Source organism: Lissotriton vulgaris, unplaced genomic scaffold (assembly GCF_964263255.1).
Source record: "Lissotriton vulgaris unplaced genomic scaffold, aLisVul1.2 SCAFFOLD_299, whole genome shotgun sequence".
Lineage (NCBI taxonomy): Eukaryota > Metazoa > Chordata > Amphibia > Caudata > Salamandridae > Lissotriton > Lissotriton vulgaris.
In genome coordinates this window covers 713,595-729,653 of record NW_028246289.1, presented here as the reverse complement: position 1 = coordinate 729,653, position 16,059 = coordinate 713,595, and positions in this window count along the sequence as shown.

The following is a 16,059-nucleotide window of genomic DNA, read 5'->3' as shown; positions in this document are numbered from 1 at the left end:
GTTGGTGCAGATGCAATCAGCTGGAAAGGGTGGACAGCGGCAACAGGGAACAGGAACACTAGGAAAGAAACAGAATAATCAGAGCAGAGATGAGGAAGAAAGACCAAGACCGAGGGTAGATATCGCGACGCTGAAAAAGACAACTAGGTGCCATCAGTGTAACGAGGTGGGACATTGGAGACGCGAGTGTCCCTATAATGTCGAAACGGGGGAATTAGAACAGGAGGAGGATGAGGTTCAAACCAGCATGGTAAAGGGAACAGCAGTCCCAAAGGGAAAGTTTATCAAAGGGGGGACTCAGACTCCTCGAGCCCCGTTCCCTCAACCGCCTCGCATTACAAATGGAGGAAAAACCTATAGACAACTGCCACTGTTCGTAGGAGGAGAAGAATGCTACTACGTTGATCCTCTTACAGGGCAACGAGTGAATAGGGAAGAAGACTGTACTCTAGGAGCAGCCCTGGAAGTAGACCAGAGAAGACCATACGTAGAGGCTGAAGTGGCTGGATGTCCTACGACCTTTTTGGTGGATACGGGGGCCACTCGATCCACTTTGAGATCGGCGGTAGTCCCAGGTCTGCCAATGTCGGGAGAGACGATTCAGGTGGTAGGAGTCGCAAACAGGAGAATGACGAATCCTCTGACTGAACCAGTGTCAGTGAAGATAGGGAACTACAGTGATGAACATCAGTTTGTGATTTGTGATTCTAGCCCTGTGTGTTTACTGGGAAGAGATCTGTTGTGTAAACTAAATTGCACGATATATTGCACACCTGAAGGAGTAGAAGTGCAGACTAACGATGATGATGCTGATTTTAAGGTTGTAAACTCGCAGGAATGCGTGGAACTATATCCTACCCTAACGGTGGAGGAGCTTCCACAGGACTTGAAGGAGACAGTGTCAGCTGAGGTGTGGGATTTTACTGGAGAAGAAATAGGACTGATCAAAGGGGTAGAACCGGTAAAGATCATGGTAAAACCCAATGCTGAGTATCCAAGAACTCCACAATATAAGTTGACACCGGAGACAATTGCAGGAATAAAGCCTGTGATCGAATCCATGATTAAACAGGGAATACTGAAGGAGATCGTGGGAAGTCCATGTAACTCCCCGATTATGGGTTTGCAGAAGCCTAGTGGGAAATACAGAATAGTGCAGGATCTTCGAAAGATTAATAATATTGTTGTTTCATGTTGTCCAGTGGTACCGAATCCATCAGTAATATTGTTTCAGATACCGTTCCAAGCTGAATGGTTCACAGTGATAGACTTGTGCCAGGCTTTCTTTTCGATCCCTTTAGATGAGGAAAGCCAGTATCTGTTTGCTTTTAAGCTGGAAAATCGCGTTTTAACATGGTGTCGTATTCCCCAGGGGTATACAGAAAGCCCATCGATTTTTAACCAGCTGCTGAAGAAGAATCTTGAAAGTCTAGTACTGCCCATGAACTCGGTTCTGGTCCAGTACATAGACGACCTCCTAGTGGCGTCAGAAACTGAGGAAGCTTGCAAAGTAGACACCATCACCTTACTAAATCACTTGGCCGAGAACGGACACAAGGTGTCTCCAAGTAAATTGCAGTATTGTCTGACCGAAGTGCAATACTTGGGCCACAGGATTGAAAAGGGAAAACGGAAGGAGTCTCCGGACAGAATAGAGGCGATCATGAAAATGAACGCGCCTAAAACACAAAGAGAAGTCAGGATGTTTCTAGGCATGGTCGGTTATTGTCGGCAGTGGATAGCCAACTTTTCACTGAAGGCAAAACCTTTACTAAAACTGACGCACAAGGGAGTGAGTGATCCGGTACCATGGGACAAAGACTGTTTGATGGCATTTTTGCAGCTGAGGGAGGACTTGTGTCGTGCCCCGGCTTTGGGAATGCCTGATTATGAAAAAACATTTTTGCTTTACTGCTGCGAAAGAGAAGGTTGTGCTTTAGCAGTTTTGGCCCAGATACACGGAAATGCGCGTAGGCCAGTTGCGTATTTTTCGGCTACATTAGATCCAGTAGCCGCAGCGTTGCCCGGATGTCTCAAATCCGTTGCTGCAACGGGTGTCAGCATTGAAAGATGTGAAAATGTGGTAATGGGACATCAGTTAGTGGTGTACGTACCGCATTCTGTGGAATTGTTAATGACCAGGACTAAGACTCAGCATCTGATGAATAGTAGGCTCACACGCTACGAGCAAGTCATATTGGCTGCTGAGAATGTGACCCTAAAGAGATGCTCTGTCTTGAATCCTGCTACTTTGATGCCACTTCCAAATGACATTGATGATGAAATCGGTACAGATCATGACTGCCTTGATGTGACTGAACTATGCACCAAACCGAGACCAGATATCGTGGATGAGCCATTGACTGACCCCGATGAAATATTCTTTGTTGATGGTTCATGCGTAAGAGACGATATCGGTCAGCTGAGAGCAGCATATGCAGTTTGTACAATTACCAGAGTTGTGGAAGCCGCCTGCCTGGAAGGAGTACATTCCGCTCAGGTAGCTGAAATCATTGCTTTGACCCGTGCCTGTTTGGCAGGTAACAAAATTCGAGTCACCATATACACCGATAGCCAGTATGGTTTCGGGGTAGTTCACGACTACGGGCAGTTATGGTCTCAAAGAGGTTACATGACCTCCTCTGGTTCTCCTATTAGGAACGGAGAATTCGTGAGATTATTGTTAGAAGCATTACAAGGTCCAGAAGCTATAGTGGTTGTCAAATGCGCCGCGCACACAAAGAATACAGATTTTGTGTCGCAAGGAAACCGATACGCAGACGAAGTTGCACGTTATTGTGCAGAACAGGGGTATTCTCACATCAAAGTAGAAGTGGGGGGAATACAGGAAAGAACTGAGTTGACTATGTTGTTAGACACTGTAGATACGTGGGACGAACTGAAGTGCGTTCAGGAAAATGCACCAGATGATGAGAAAAAAGCATGGGAGACAGCTGGATGTACCAAAAGTGAAATGAATTTTTGGATTTCTGCAGATGGGAGAGCAGTTCTACCAAACGAACTTGTTAGTCCAATGGCAAGGAGATTGCATGGACCAGCACACATAGGTAGAGATGCTATGGTGAGAGTATTCAGACAAACGTGGTACAATCCGAAGTTTAGAGTAGCGGCAGAAGCAGTATGTCAGCGTTGTGCGATCTGTCAGCAACTAAACGTAGGGAAAAGAACACCAGTCACATTGAGTCACATAGGGAGGTCTGGGGGGCCTTTCAATAGAATGCAGCTGGATTTTATTGAAATGCCCAAGTGCAATCGACTCAGATACGTCTTAGTGATTGTTTGTATATTTTCCAGATGGGTTGAAGCTTACCCGACACGTAGGTGCGATACACTTACAGTAGCAAAACTGTTGCTTAGAGAGTTGATACCGAGGTTTGGGGTGCCATCCTCTTTGGAATCGGACAGAGGAACTCATTTCAACAGCGAAGTAGTGAAGATGCTATGTTCAGCCTTAAGTATCGACCAGAAGCTCCACTGTAGTTATCGACCAGAAGCTTCGGGGATTGTAGAGCAAATCAACAGCACACTTAAATCCAGACTTGCCAAAGTTTGTTCATCGACATCTCTGAGTTGGCCTGATGCACTTCCATTGGTTCTTATGAGCATACGTAGCACACCTGATAGAAGGACAGGTCTCTCTCCACACGAGGTGCTAATGGGAAGAGCTATGAAATTGCCATTGGTTCCGACTGCAGCATTGTTGAACATCACAAACGATTTGATCTTGGACTACTGCAAGGGACTATCTGATGCCATTCATTCTGTGTCCCTCCAGGTCCAGGCTGCAGAGGTTCCATCAGCACAAGACTTGTGCCATGACCTGTGTCCGGGGGACTGGGTCCTGGTGAAGAAGCATGTCAGGAAGAACTGTCTAGACGCGCGCTGGCGAGGACCGTTCCAAGTCATACTAGTTACGAACACTGCCGTAAAGTGTGGAGGCTTGCCCAACTGGATACACGCCTCACACACCCGAAGAGTTCCAGCACCTCTGGAAGAAACAGCTCCTCTCTCGGATGAAAATCCAGCGGAAAGTGGAGAAGCCACAGAGAGGGAAAGTCAAGCTGTAGAGGTGATTGAAGAGGCTGAGCCTGTGTCGGAACAAGCTGACGACGGTCAGGACACCAGTGAGAGCGAAGTCGCCTCAGAAGAGGAAAGTAGCTGGGAGTTCGAGTCAGATACCGAACAAGCTGCAAGTGATCAAGAGACGAGTCCAAGAACAAGGAGCAGGAGGACAAGGAATGGAGAAGCTAGTTGGCCGGAAAGACGGAGAAGGTCAAGCTTGAGAGCAAATCCAGAAAGCACCCTTGTCCCGATCTCTGAAGATTCGGAACTAGACGAAGAAGCTACGGACTCAGGCTCTGAGAGTCCGAGAAGATCAAGAAGGGTACGTGTGCCCTGCAGAAGATACGCCACCCCAGAGTGGACTTATCTAGCAGATGTCTTGGGGACAGAGATCTGGGAGAGTGAGAGAAGTGCAAGTGATCAATCTCGATCCATTTGTGGCAGTGGAGATATGGATGTTGACGCCTGGAATCGAGACTGAGGGGTTACTGACTTTCACACTTCCCATTCCCCTTTACCTAAGTCGGATCAAAGACCTAGTACTAAATCGATTAGAGTTTCCGACTTTTGGTCATCAAATACCAGCACAAGAAGAAAAAGTCATTCGTTTAGAATTATTGGAACATGTTATTAGAGCTGTAGGTACGAGAATCATTGTAGATGCATAATGACTTTTGTGTTTAAGCTATAAAGAAGAAGATAACCTAGCGCCGAGTGGAAAGAAGAATACAATTAGGGATTGCATTTAGAGGACGGAGAAGGGTTAGGGTTGTCTATTGCTGAAGAGAAAAGACATTGTTGTGAAAAGAGACTTTTTGTTGATTAAGAGCGCTTCACAGACTGAGAAGGCAAATAAAGCAAGACAAAGACTTGAAAAAGAAAACTTTTCTTCGAAAAGAAGGAGCTACGCTGTTTTGATAACATGGAGAATGGCAACCCAAACCGAAAAGCCAAATGCATAGTAGGTACACTAATAGCGGTAGTAATTTTTTTCATTATTACAGTAGTTACCACATCATATATGGTAGGACATGCAAGTGAAAGGGAGACAACAGATGTAAAGCCTGTAACGACTTTGAAACCTGCTCTTGTTGGGAAGAAAGAGGAGAGCAATGTCATCCGTGAAAAGACGTTACTGGCAGATGAAGCTCGTAGGTTACACGTAGACGAATCGCAGGGAAATTTTAGATCAAATGCATATGCCAAGCTATTATACGAGTATATTGATGCCATGGAGGCCAAAGATTGTTATGTGTGCATGCAATTGCCGGCTTCCGTAGATGAAGGCATCAGATATCATCATCTCCCACTGACATATGGGATAACATGTAGTTTATTGCTCAGTATATTTTATGGTAGAGAAGGATTCGAGTACTACTTTTCAAATTATGATTCGGTACTGCCTGAAGTCCCGAATTATAAACAAATGAATAAGTGGGACTATCACAAAAAGGAAGATAGGTTATCAAAATTCTTTCTTCCTTGGGATACATTAGATACTTCATATGCACGCAGAAATAATCTGACTTGCAAGGTGTCAGAGGTAGAGAAAAAGTTCATAGGACAAGTAGATGACCGGTACAGAAGGCAGAAGATTCTAAAAATGTCAGGACAGTGGAAAACAGATTGGACCGAAGAAGAAAAAGCACACAAGAAGAAGGGTAGCAATGGTCCAATAGCTTTGGATAGAACGCAGAAAGGAAAGTTATGTTTAACTCGAAGCAAGACATATTATGAGAGTGTATTTGTAGGTGAAGTTAATTGCGAACATTCTTTTAGGTTAAAGTACTATACGAAAGATTTTATGAAAGGGATGCAAGCGATTCCTAATGTATATTTTGTATGTGGAAGAAATGCCTATGTAAAACTGCCTGACAATTGGTATGGTTCGTGTTACTTGGCAATTGTCTTCCCCAAAATATATCATGCAAAGGATTTAGAAATCATAGAAGGAAAGGCTTCGAGAAGAGCGAAAAGGGAAGTAGGAGATGCTGAGGTAGTTGGAGACATATTTGGAGCAATGTTTCCTCTTTTAGGTTTGATACTTAACGATGTTAAGATCAGGAGACTAGCTACAGTTGTAGATAGATTGTCTGCAAGTACTGCAAGGTCATTAATGCTAGTAGAAGGAGAGATGCAGTCGATTAGGGCAATGGTTCTTCAGAACCGTCTTGCTTTAGATGTTCTGCTAGCCAAAGAGGGCGGAGTTTGCAAGGCTTTGAAGGTTCAAGAATGTTGTACTTACATTCCAGATAACTCAAAACCACTTGAGAAAGTCATACGGAACATTACACAGATACATAAAGAAATCGAAGATTTAACAAAAGTAAATGTTTGGGAAAAAGTAGGTCATGGAGTGGGAAAGGTTGGGAATTGGTTTGCCAATCTTGGTAAAAGTGTTGTGTGGTACATATTGAAACCTGTTTTAATAATATTGATTTGCATAATTACATTGTTGGGTTTAGTGAAACTGTACAAATGGTATAGGTCGAACCAGTTACAAAGGTCCATGAGAGAGCAGGAAAGGAGATTAGCTGCTTTACAAGATCAACAGTATAAAAGTTTGAGAGCTCTCGAAACGATAAAAAGAGGGAACCTTGTAACTAGTTCTGTGTAAAGTGTCATTCAAATTGAAATTAGTGATGACCCCAGAGGTCATCAAAGGGGGGAACTGAGAGAGCGCAATTTGAATGAAAAGTATATCCGTACCATATTTAGAAGCATATCGCATAAACGTAGAAGTTGTAACATGAAGGAGCACTTGTAGTGTATAGGTTAGCCGATGTAACCTAAGTAATAGGAATTGTATATGTATTCACTTTAGAAATACATTAGAAAGACCGTATATATAGTGGTCTAATATAGAAATGCTTAAGAACGTTAGAACGTACTAAACTGAATATCTGTATGTAATCATTAGATGGAGAAAGGAGACGAATTATAAAGCGAAGAAATGTGTAGAAACGAGAATGTAAACGTTGTATTTTATGTAACATGGATTCAAGTATAATCACCGATTCGCTAATTCGATTATATATATATGTATGTGTGTTAAAGGTTATACTGTGTAGACGAAGGAGTTTTAGAAAGTGTGGTCATGTGTGATTTTAACCTAATAGGCCAAAGCGTTCGCAAGAGTGTAGTCCACTGCATATAATTTAGTGGTCTCACAGGAAGAGGGGGATAGCCTTGATCTGTACGTGCGAGACAAGAGTCAAAAGGTCTTGCTAGATTTAAGGTGACAATGCTGGACGAAGTTTATGGCCTAAGTGAGATAAGAGACGCTTGGAATTTGGGGTCTTGTTTAGGAATGACCGTTCACAGGACCAAACGAGGTTACGAACACAAACGTAAAGAATGGAGTTCTGTTGAGGTGATAGACTTTGCTCTGAAAGTGTCAACTGGAATGTCAATGAAGTCACCAGCACGAAGACGAAGATGGCGCCTAAGAAGCAAGGTCAACTTAACGGACGACGCGAAGAGATGAAGCTATGGAAAAACCCAAGAATGAGAGCATGTGTAAATGTATACGTGGTGGGCGTCAAGGGGCATTCCACCCATACTGTGATTGTGTATTTAGGGACAGCACCCCGGGGAGAAGAGCAAGCGAAGAGCTCAGGGCGCAGAACAGAAGATCAGAAAGCAGAGCGCAAGGGAGCAGTAGGCCGAGGACCCTTAGAGAGCGGATGGGTAGGCAGAAAGGGTACTGTTTCTCGAAATAGAATTCCATTAGAGGCTAAGAGAGTTTGAACTTCTTTGGAAGTCAAACTGCTGACACCTTTTTAGGTAAGGAACTTGCGAAGTAGGGATGTCACTTAGTGTAGAGTAGGGACAGATTTAACTTGTTATTCTCTTTTATAGATGACGCAACGGATCCACTTTGTGTCTATGCTTTTTAATCTGATGATTCTGGAATTGATCTTAATTGTATTCTTTTGTAGACTTAGATTCTTTAGGGAATTTAGGTTCCTTTTAATTCCTGTATACTTGTTGAATCTTATCCTGAGAGGATTGTATATGCAATTGATTTTAATTTTATATTAAACTTTTTAAACTTTATCAGTCGTAAGTGGTTCTTCAGAGTCGTGTCAGTCTATGGGGTTGATTTAACCTATGTGGGGTTGCCTTTTACTCAATGACAGAAAATAATCGATCCAAAAGGAAGAATGAGATAGGTATCTAAGTAATCAGAAAAGGTATCAAAATCTCATTCCCCGCAGAACCAAGGGGGAGAAAACAACAAATCTGATGGGTGGATGATAAGAGTAAACTAGTAGGAAAGAGAAGAGCCACAATAACTCTTGACAAGACATTGCAAGGCAAAGTGCACATGCTATGAAGGGTCTTAAATATGCCTCTGCCACCAGTTACCCAGAAGTGACCTAGAACCAGGAAGTGAGTTGACAGACAATCCAGAAGTTAGTAGTCCACAACCTCTTCTATTTTAATTGACCAATCTTCCTCAAGTTCCAGTCCATGTGTAGCTCATGTCAGACAGTGCGTTTCAGCTTAAGTTGAATCCTGACAGATAGGTGCATAAGATCATTTATACTAGAGAACTGGTGGTGAAAATGTTATCTTGTGACGAAAAGCATCGCAAATGACTTGATGTTAAAGCAGCTGGCTACCCTTGTGCAGTACATGAAAAGAAAACACAGTTTACTTGAACATTAGGGGCCATATTATCAAGAAAGGGCGATACATAATCGCCGCTTTTATCGGCAGGAAACTGCCGCTAAAGCAGCGATACTGGGCTCAATAATATGCCCTTGTGAATTCCCATAGAAGCCCAGGTTAACACCAGAACCTCTGCTTCTATGGGAATTCCCAAGGGCATATTATCAAGCCCATTATCTCTGGTTTAGTGGCAGTTTCCTGACGATAAAAGCGGTGATAATGTATCGCCCTTTCTTAATAATATGGTCCTAAATGTGCCTTGCAAGGGAAACACTGCCGATCTTCCCCTGTCCATACTTACGAACATTTCTTTGTGTAACTTGCATGTGCACAACTGAAAATGTTTGCCTGTTGGTCCACAAAATGATCACCACTATAGGGTCGCAAGGCTTCGCGTTCTCTCTGAAGAGCTCAGACATAAGTCACTTGCTGTGTCTTACTTCATAATGAATCCAATGTCAGGTTGTGTTCAAAACAAATGAGCAGCTTCAGTTGCCTTTGATAATATCAGTAGCAGGCTTAAGCAAACTTTTGTTTCCTTTTGGCAAATTTGTGTTCTTTTTTGGCCCATAGAGTTTTACATAGAACCTATCTATGGGATAATGGTGAGGTACAGCGTATATGATCAGCAGTCTATACAGCCTAAGTCAGACAGATTCCAATAAATCACCAACTCTCTCTCTCTCTCTCTCTCTCTCACACACACACACATGCACCCACACACACGCACACACACACACACACACACAAACACACACTCTCTCTCTCTCTCTTTCCCTTTGTCCCCAAGTCATCTGGAATCTAAAGTTGTGAAAGAACAGTCTGTCTTTCTGTGTTATTTATTGAGATTTGTATTTACCCTTTGATCCCTAACATGACAATGTTTCAACATATAAACATAAAGTACGTGATTATTGTTATACAGCTCTTGGTCCTTGCTTGTATTCTCAGAAATTTCCTGCTGAACACAGCCTGTAAAAACATTCTTAGAGTAGGTTTCTTGAAGGAAGAGTATGATAATGTGTTCTCTGAAAATAGAAACCTATACAGAGGTATGGCTCTAATGAAGAGTATGTTGATATGCAAACATAAACCCTGGTCTAACACAGTCATTAAACATTCTCATCCATAGTTTCTCATTGATAAAAATGCAACATAATATAAAACAGAAATGAGGCATAATGAGGAAAATATAATCAAAGAAAATAGTATGGAAAGGAATATTATGGTAAATGTTGACAGACAAGTCAATTTGTAGGAAGTTGTAGGACTTAAAGGGGATGCTTGTAAATGATACAGTAGGAAAGCACAGAATTCACATTATGCCAAGTTTTTTCCTACACATCATAGACTCTGGAGGACCTCCTTTGTCTTGGCTTGTTCCCTAACTGTCCCAAATGTTACAGCATTTCATGAATCAAACGCTTTTGGAAGTTTGATATTTTGATTTCCATATCTTTCAAAGATAGTACACTTTCCCACTTCTAGTTCTATCTGTATTTCACCTTCCGACACTACACTTTCTGCAACTTCTGCCCCTTCAGAAGGGGTAAAAGCCTTATGTAAGCAGGGTAGACTGGCTAAACCTTGTCTTCCAAATGCTGCTAAATAAGCATCAGGTTTTTTATGGGTGGACTATCACCCGGTTGATGTCCTGACCCAGCAGGGAAGTTTGAAACCAGAAGCTCATGCTTATTGTGCTACTGAAGCGCTTTAAAATAAATCCCAGGTCTTATAAGAAGCTATTAAAAAGGGAGCAGTGGGTGTTGCAATTGGTCACATGGTTCCTGTTGGAAGTTAAGTTGGAAGTCCCGTGCACTCTAGTAATGCCATTCAAGGCTTAATTTTGTCTTCATGCATTACCTATGGATGAAAATGTGGAATTTGGGGGTTGGGCAGCAGGCCCTCATCCCAGTTCTTCCTTTACTGATTACCAAGCTGAGTTTCAGGCATACTGAAGAAGATTTCTGAAAAAGATTGCTAAAGTAAAGAAAATAATTTAACAATCATGTCCTTACAGTCCTCATCATTCTTTCCTGTCCCGATCTCAGCCTCAAATGCCGCAACAGCAGTCATAACAGATCTTTCTTGGTAGATTCCATGATCAAGCCCCTCCATTTACTGGTTCCAGGCTCTCAAAGATATAATTATGCCCTCAGGCCTTTTTCTTGCTCCTCCTGATAGGGAATAAAAGATTATTAGTCTTGTGTCATCTAAGCAAATTCTGATGTCTCATTACCATATCAAGAATTGTACCCTTAAGAATGGTGTTCATTCTATCCTGTTGAAGCAGATGATATGCCAGATTGGGCTCCTTAGAAGGTGGACTTTGAGGTCATGTTTCTCTGTGGAGGCTTGGTGCTCCTCCAATTGAAGGGATTTGGCAGTGATTTGGCAGATTCTTCTGGTATTTGCTGCTTTCCTTTTCCTGCTACACCTTTGAGGTTTGAGGGGTCTTATGCCAGTGACAGCCTTGAAGTTGATGTATCCTGCTGGATGACATGGCAGAGTCTTGGGGACTTTGAGGGAGGTCCACCCGGCATCTGCCTACATTACAGGCAAGAACAGTGTTCAGGCGGACAGGCTGAGATGGGTCTTACCACCCTATTTTGTGTTGATTGATTGATTGATTGATTACTTTTTTGCCTGCATGTTACATACATGCCCTTCTACCTCAGTTCTACTCCATGTGCCAGGAGCTTAGGCTTGGCTAGGGGCAGGGGATATTTATCCTTCAATTCAATTTGCTTTACAGTCAGTTATAAACATTGCCTCTGATTCCTATGGAAGGTGCTATCAAAGTTTCAGATGGAGGGTGTCTCTCTGGTTTGCCCCTTACTGACCTTGGCATTCCTGGTCTCATCTTCTGCTGGGACCTCTATCTCCCATTGAGCCATTGAAGGCCCAGTTGCTCCATTGTTCTCTGCTCTGCAGTCCAACTTCTCACTTTCCCCTTCAGTCATGAGCTGTACTGTTAGTCCCGGAATCATTCCAACTGCCCCTTAGTACATCTGGTCTGAATTGCCTTTTTCTGTTATCAGCTAAGAGTGTCATCCTGGTGGCCATTGCCCTGCACATAATTGGGGAAATGTGTTGTCTTTTGATGCTGGGTGCTTAAAAGAAAATCTCCAACAATAGGGTTGTTATGTGCTATGGTCCAGGTTGTGTTCATTAGATGAATTTAATTTCCTAGTGCACCTTCAAAACTCTAAGAAACCCTAGATTGTAGGAACCAAACAAACATCTACATAAATAACAAACAGACATGGATCGCACAAAAGCCTTGATTTAGGCTTGACACAACCCTTTGGGAAAATTAACACTGAAATAGAAAACATTCATATAAGAGCACATATTCTCTCCAATCTTACAAGGATTTTTTCAGTTTGTGTTTACTCATATGACATTTTGGAATATACAACAAAACAGCAGGGTGAGGATTTCACAGTGAAACTCCTGTCACAGCTACAGTTTTCCCCAAGCCTCGAGAATCGTCATTTTGCATTTCAAAGTTTCAGATCTTTAGAAAACTGTAGTGATGATAGAGGGTTAGCAAACTGGAAGCAAACAGGTATTTTGGTAACAAATCACGTAGGGCCTTTCAAACTAAACAAGTCACTATACAGCAGTGGCTGCTGCTAATGAATGAAACTGGGGTTAGGTAGAAAAAAAATGTAAACATTCACTTACCTGCCGCAGCCTCTCTCCTCCATCATCTTCTGTTGCACAGAAGCCATGGAAGCACACAGGCTCCCATGATCCCCTAGCCAATCAGGACGCAGCTGTCACCAGCATGACAGCAGCATTGTGATTGGTCTGAGCACACTGGTTCAGCGCTCAGACTGGGACTGGGAGCCTATGCATGTTCTCCACCCAGGCTGTGTATTACAGCCAGGTGCAGAACATGCTACGTGTGCATGATTGTTTGGCACGCCCAAGACGGCCGGAAAAACTGTTGTGCGCACTTAGAAGAGTGCCCACCTCTCCTCCCCCTGATCCTGTGACAACCAACTCTGTCCGCACCTAAAATGAAACCGCTCTGAGCCAGGATGGAAAAAAAGATTTATAACAACATTGTGATTTCATTTTATTTTTCCTTATTGTACTGTCAAAAAGTAGTGGGGTGATGCTCCTCCGCCTTAGCGGAGGAGACGCTTCTGCTATACAGTTCAGCTGACCATCACTAGTTAACCAACCCAGCTCTTAAAATTGGTTAAAAATTGGTTCACATTTGGATATCCCATAGATAACGCAGGCATTGAGTGAGGTGTCTCCTATTAAGAAGCACAATAGTGGAACTCACTCTTGCTTACCTCCACAGCACGCTTCCTCTCTGCTGTTCTACCAACAACTCAAACCATGGCATTTCCTCCGCGTTTTACTTGACTCTCCGCAGTTGCGTTCCTTCCTTCACCAGGTCACCCTTGGGGTGTTTGTTGTTCTTTATAAAAGTTAAAGCATAACATAATAAATAAAATAAGCTCCAAATCATCAGAATAACTCTGAAGGTCTAGCATGACGTAAAGGACCTTCCAGTTTCAGAAAGCTTGGAGCTTAATAAAGTTGGTATTAGCTTAGTAAAGATGTTTTGCTTTGCATCAGTGTTTTAAGAAAATATATTGCAGACATGTCACTAGCAGCACATCACCTTTTTTTGTTTAGTTAACAATTTTTTATCACAAAAATAGTGCACACTACCGAGCCTCATGGTGCTTCACAGTTAAGGGATATGTTATGAGGGTCACTTGCACACGCTTCATTCGCTCTCTGGAGTAGGGGAGGTAATTACAAATGTATGTTACTGCTGTTAGCATAGCGCTTCTGCCACAAATGTGGCATCTTAGCACTGGTGGCATGTGCTCAGTTGTCCAGAATGTGCATTATCACACTTGTCCATGCTCTCTGTGTAAGTATTGCATAGAACAATTAGGATTTAAGTAGACTGAACAGTGTCATATTAATGATTGTTGGAGAACTGAGGAAGACCTACTTTGGAGCAGGGCCGGACTGGCCGTAGCGGGCACCGGGCAATCCCCGGTTCGCCGCACGGGTGGGGGGCTGGTTTGGGGCCCCTGGGGGCCGTTTTTGTTACAGGGTCGTTTTTGCAGCAAGTCGGCCCTGTAACAAAATCGGCTAAAAACCGGCCCTGGCAAAGAGCTCGGCGGCACCAACAACCCCCCGGGTGGGGTGGGGGGGATTGCGTCCGAGCACTTTGCCAGGGCCGGTTTTAGTTCCCAGCCCAGCCCTGCTTTGGAGACCCATATTTTGAAAAACTTTGAATTTGATTGCTCCTGTTCTGCTAATTCAAGTCAGCATGATGCCAAAAGATGCTAAATTATACATTAAACTTTCAGAAGTTAAATAATACACAGTCAAAATATGCTTGCCAGGGAGCCCTGTGGAGAGAGAAAGTGATTCAGACCAGATTTATTGTGGGATTGCGTTGCCCTTGCGCCACATAGGGTGATGTAAGGGCAACGTAATTCTTAAATCAGAATTACCAAACCAAGCTAAGGCCACCTTGCATGGCCCTGCATTCTCTGATAAAACTGGAGTAATGCAAGGCAGCAAAAAAGTTGCTGCTTTGCAAATCTCTGCACTATGAAGCTGTTACATGCGTGGAGACCGGGTGTTTCCACGCATCCACCCATGTATTTTGGCCCATTCCCAAATTTAACAAGACAGGTAAATCTGGGATTGCTTCAAAATGCTACGCCTTCCTGACAGAGGTGCTACAATGTTTATTTCTCCTCAATGTTTCCTCTTTCTAAGTGTGCTGCATTCTACATCACACTTAAAAATAAGGAAACGTGTTTAATGATTCCTGCACCAAAACAATCTTGCCTGCCACACCGGCATCCTTGTACCATGGCGCAAAGGTGCCTGCGTTGGCTCACTTTGCCACTGGATTTAAGAAAACCTGGCTGAAGACGGCTGTAATGCCAGAAACCAGTCCCAGGAAGCTTGTTTCTGGTCCAGGGAAGGCATGGCTTGGCAGTTCGGGCTGGACTGTACCCATGAGGCACAGGGTCAGACTGATTTGCATATGGCCATGTCTGAACTGGGGTGGCAGAGTGGGCTAAAGAACGGTGATGGATTAAACCCAGACCTGTTGACTGGGTGTGAGTGTTTGATTAGTTCAGATGCTCCGTCCATCACCACCCCCTTTTGTGCCGCTTTGTTCGCCATAAGTTGGCAGGGTATGCTCAGACATGAGTCCCCTGATCACTTTGCCACTGGATTCAAGCAAGCCTGGCTGAAGATGGCTGTAATGCCAGAAACCGGTCCTAGGAAGCTTGTCTCCGGTCGAGGGAAGGCATGGCTTGGCAATTCGGGCTGGACTGTTTCCATGAGGCACAAGGTCAGACTGATTTGCATATCTGAACTGGGGTGGCAGAGTGGGCTGAAGAACGGTGATGGATTAAACCCAGATCTGTTGACTGGGTGTGAGTGTTTGATTGGTTCAGATGCTCCGTCCATCACCACCCCCTTTTGTACCGCTGTGTTGGCTCTAGGCAGCATACTGTGTGCCAGTGCAGATAGCGAGTACAAATCCATTGTATGTTGGTAAATACAGCATATTACTGCCCTCTGCATTTTATGCAGCGCAGGCCAAATCAGCAAGTTGTCTTGCTGCTTTGCGCTGCAACAAATAAGGGTACATCTGACCCTCAGTGTAGAGTAGGCAGAGTGAGGTAGAGAAGATGAGACTGAGAAACTGACAGAGGTGAATTAGAAATAAAGATCACTTTCCTAGGTGGTGCCTAGGAAGGTAGGGACCCTGGGCAATTTTCTCATGTCTTAAAATATCTCTGAGATCTAAGTGTCCATCATTGGTTCACAAGCTATGCCACAAGGCTTTGATAACCACTGACTGTGTAAACAATTCCCATAGAGATTCATTGCATATAAATTGATCGCACAGAGACAGCCCAAAAATCTGGCCTGGGTGCATCCCTCATTGGTGAACATATAATATATAGAGGATGTCTTTCTTAAAAATAAAGGCTACAAGAGTCAGGTGCTTGCACCAAAGGCAACTTCTAAGACTAGAGATAATGGGATGGAAACATAATTGTGATACGAGTTTCAGGTATAACGTTAGAAAACTATTTGTTTAAACAAAATTGACTTTATTGAACAGTCTACTGAAGAGGTGTTGCACATCAATTAGCCAATTAAACTGAAAAGTCTTGGACAGGCTCAACGCGGGCTACAATGCAGAAGCAAGTACAGACAAGGCAAATCTAAAACTGGACACAATGGGGAATCACTGGGCAGAATCCAGGCACAGGAAAG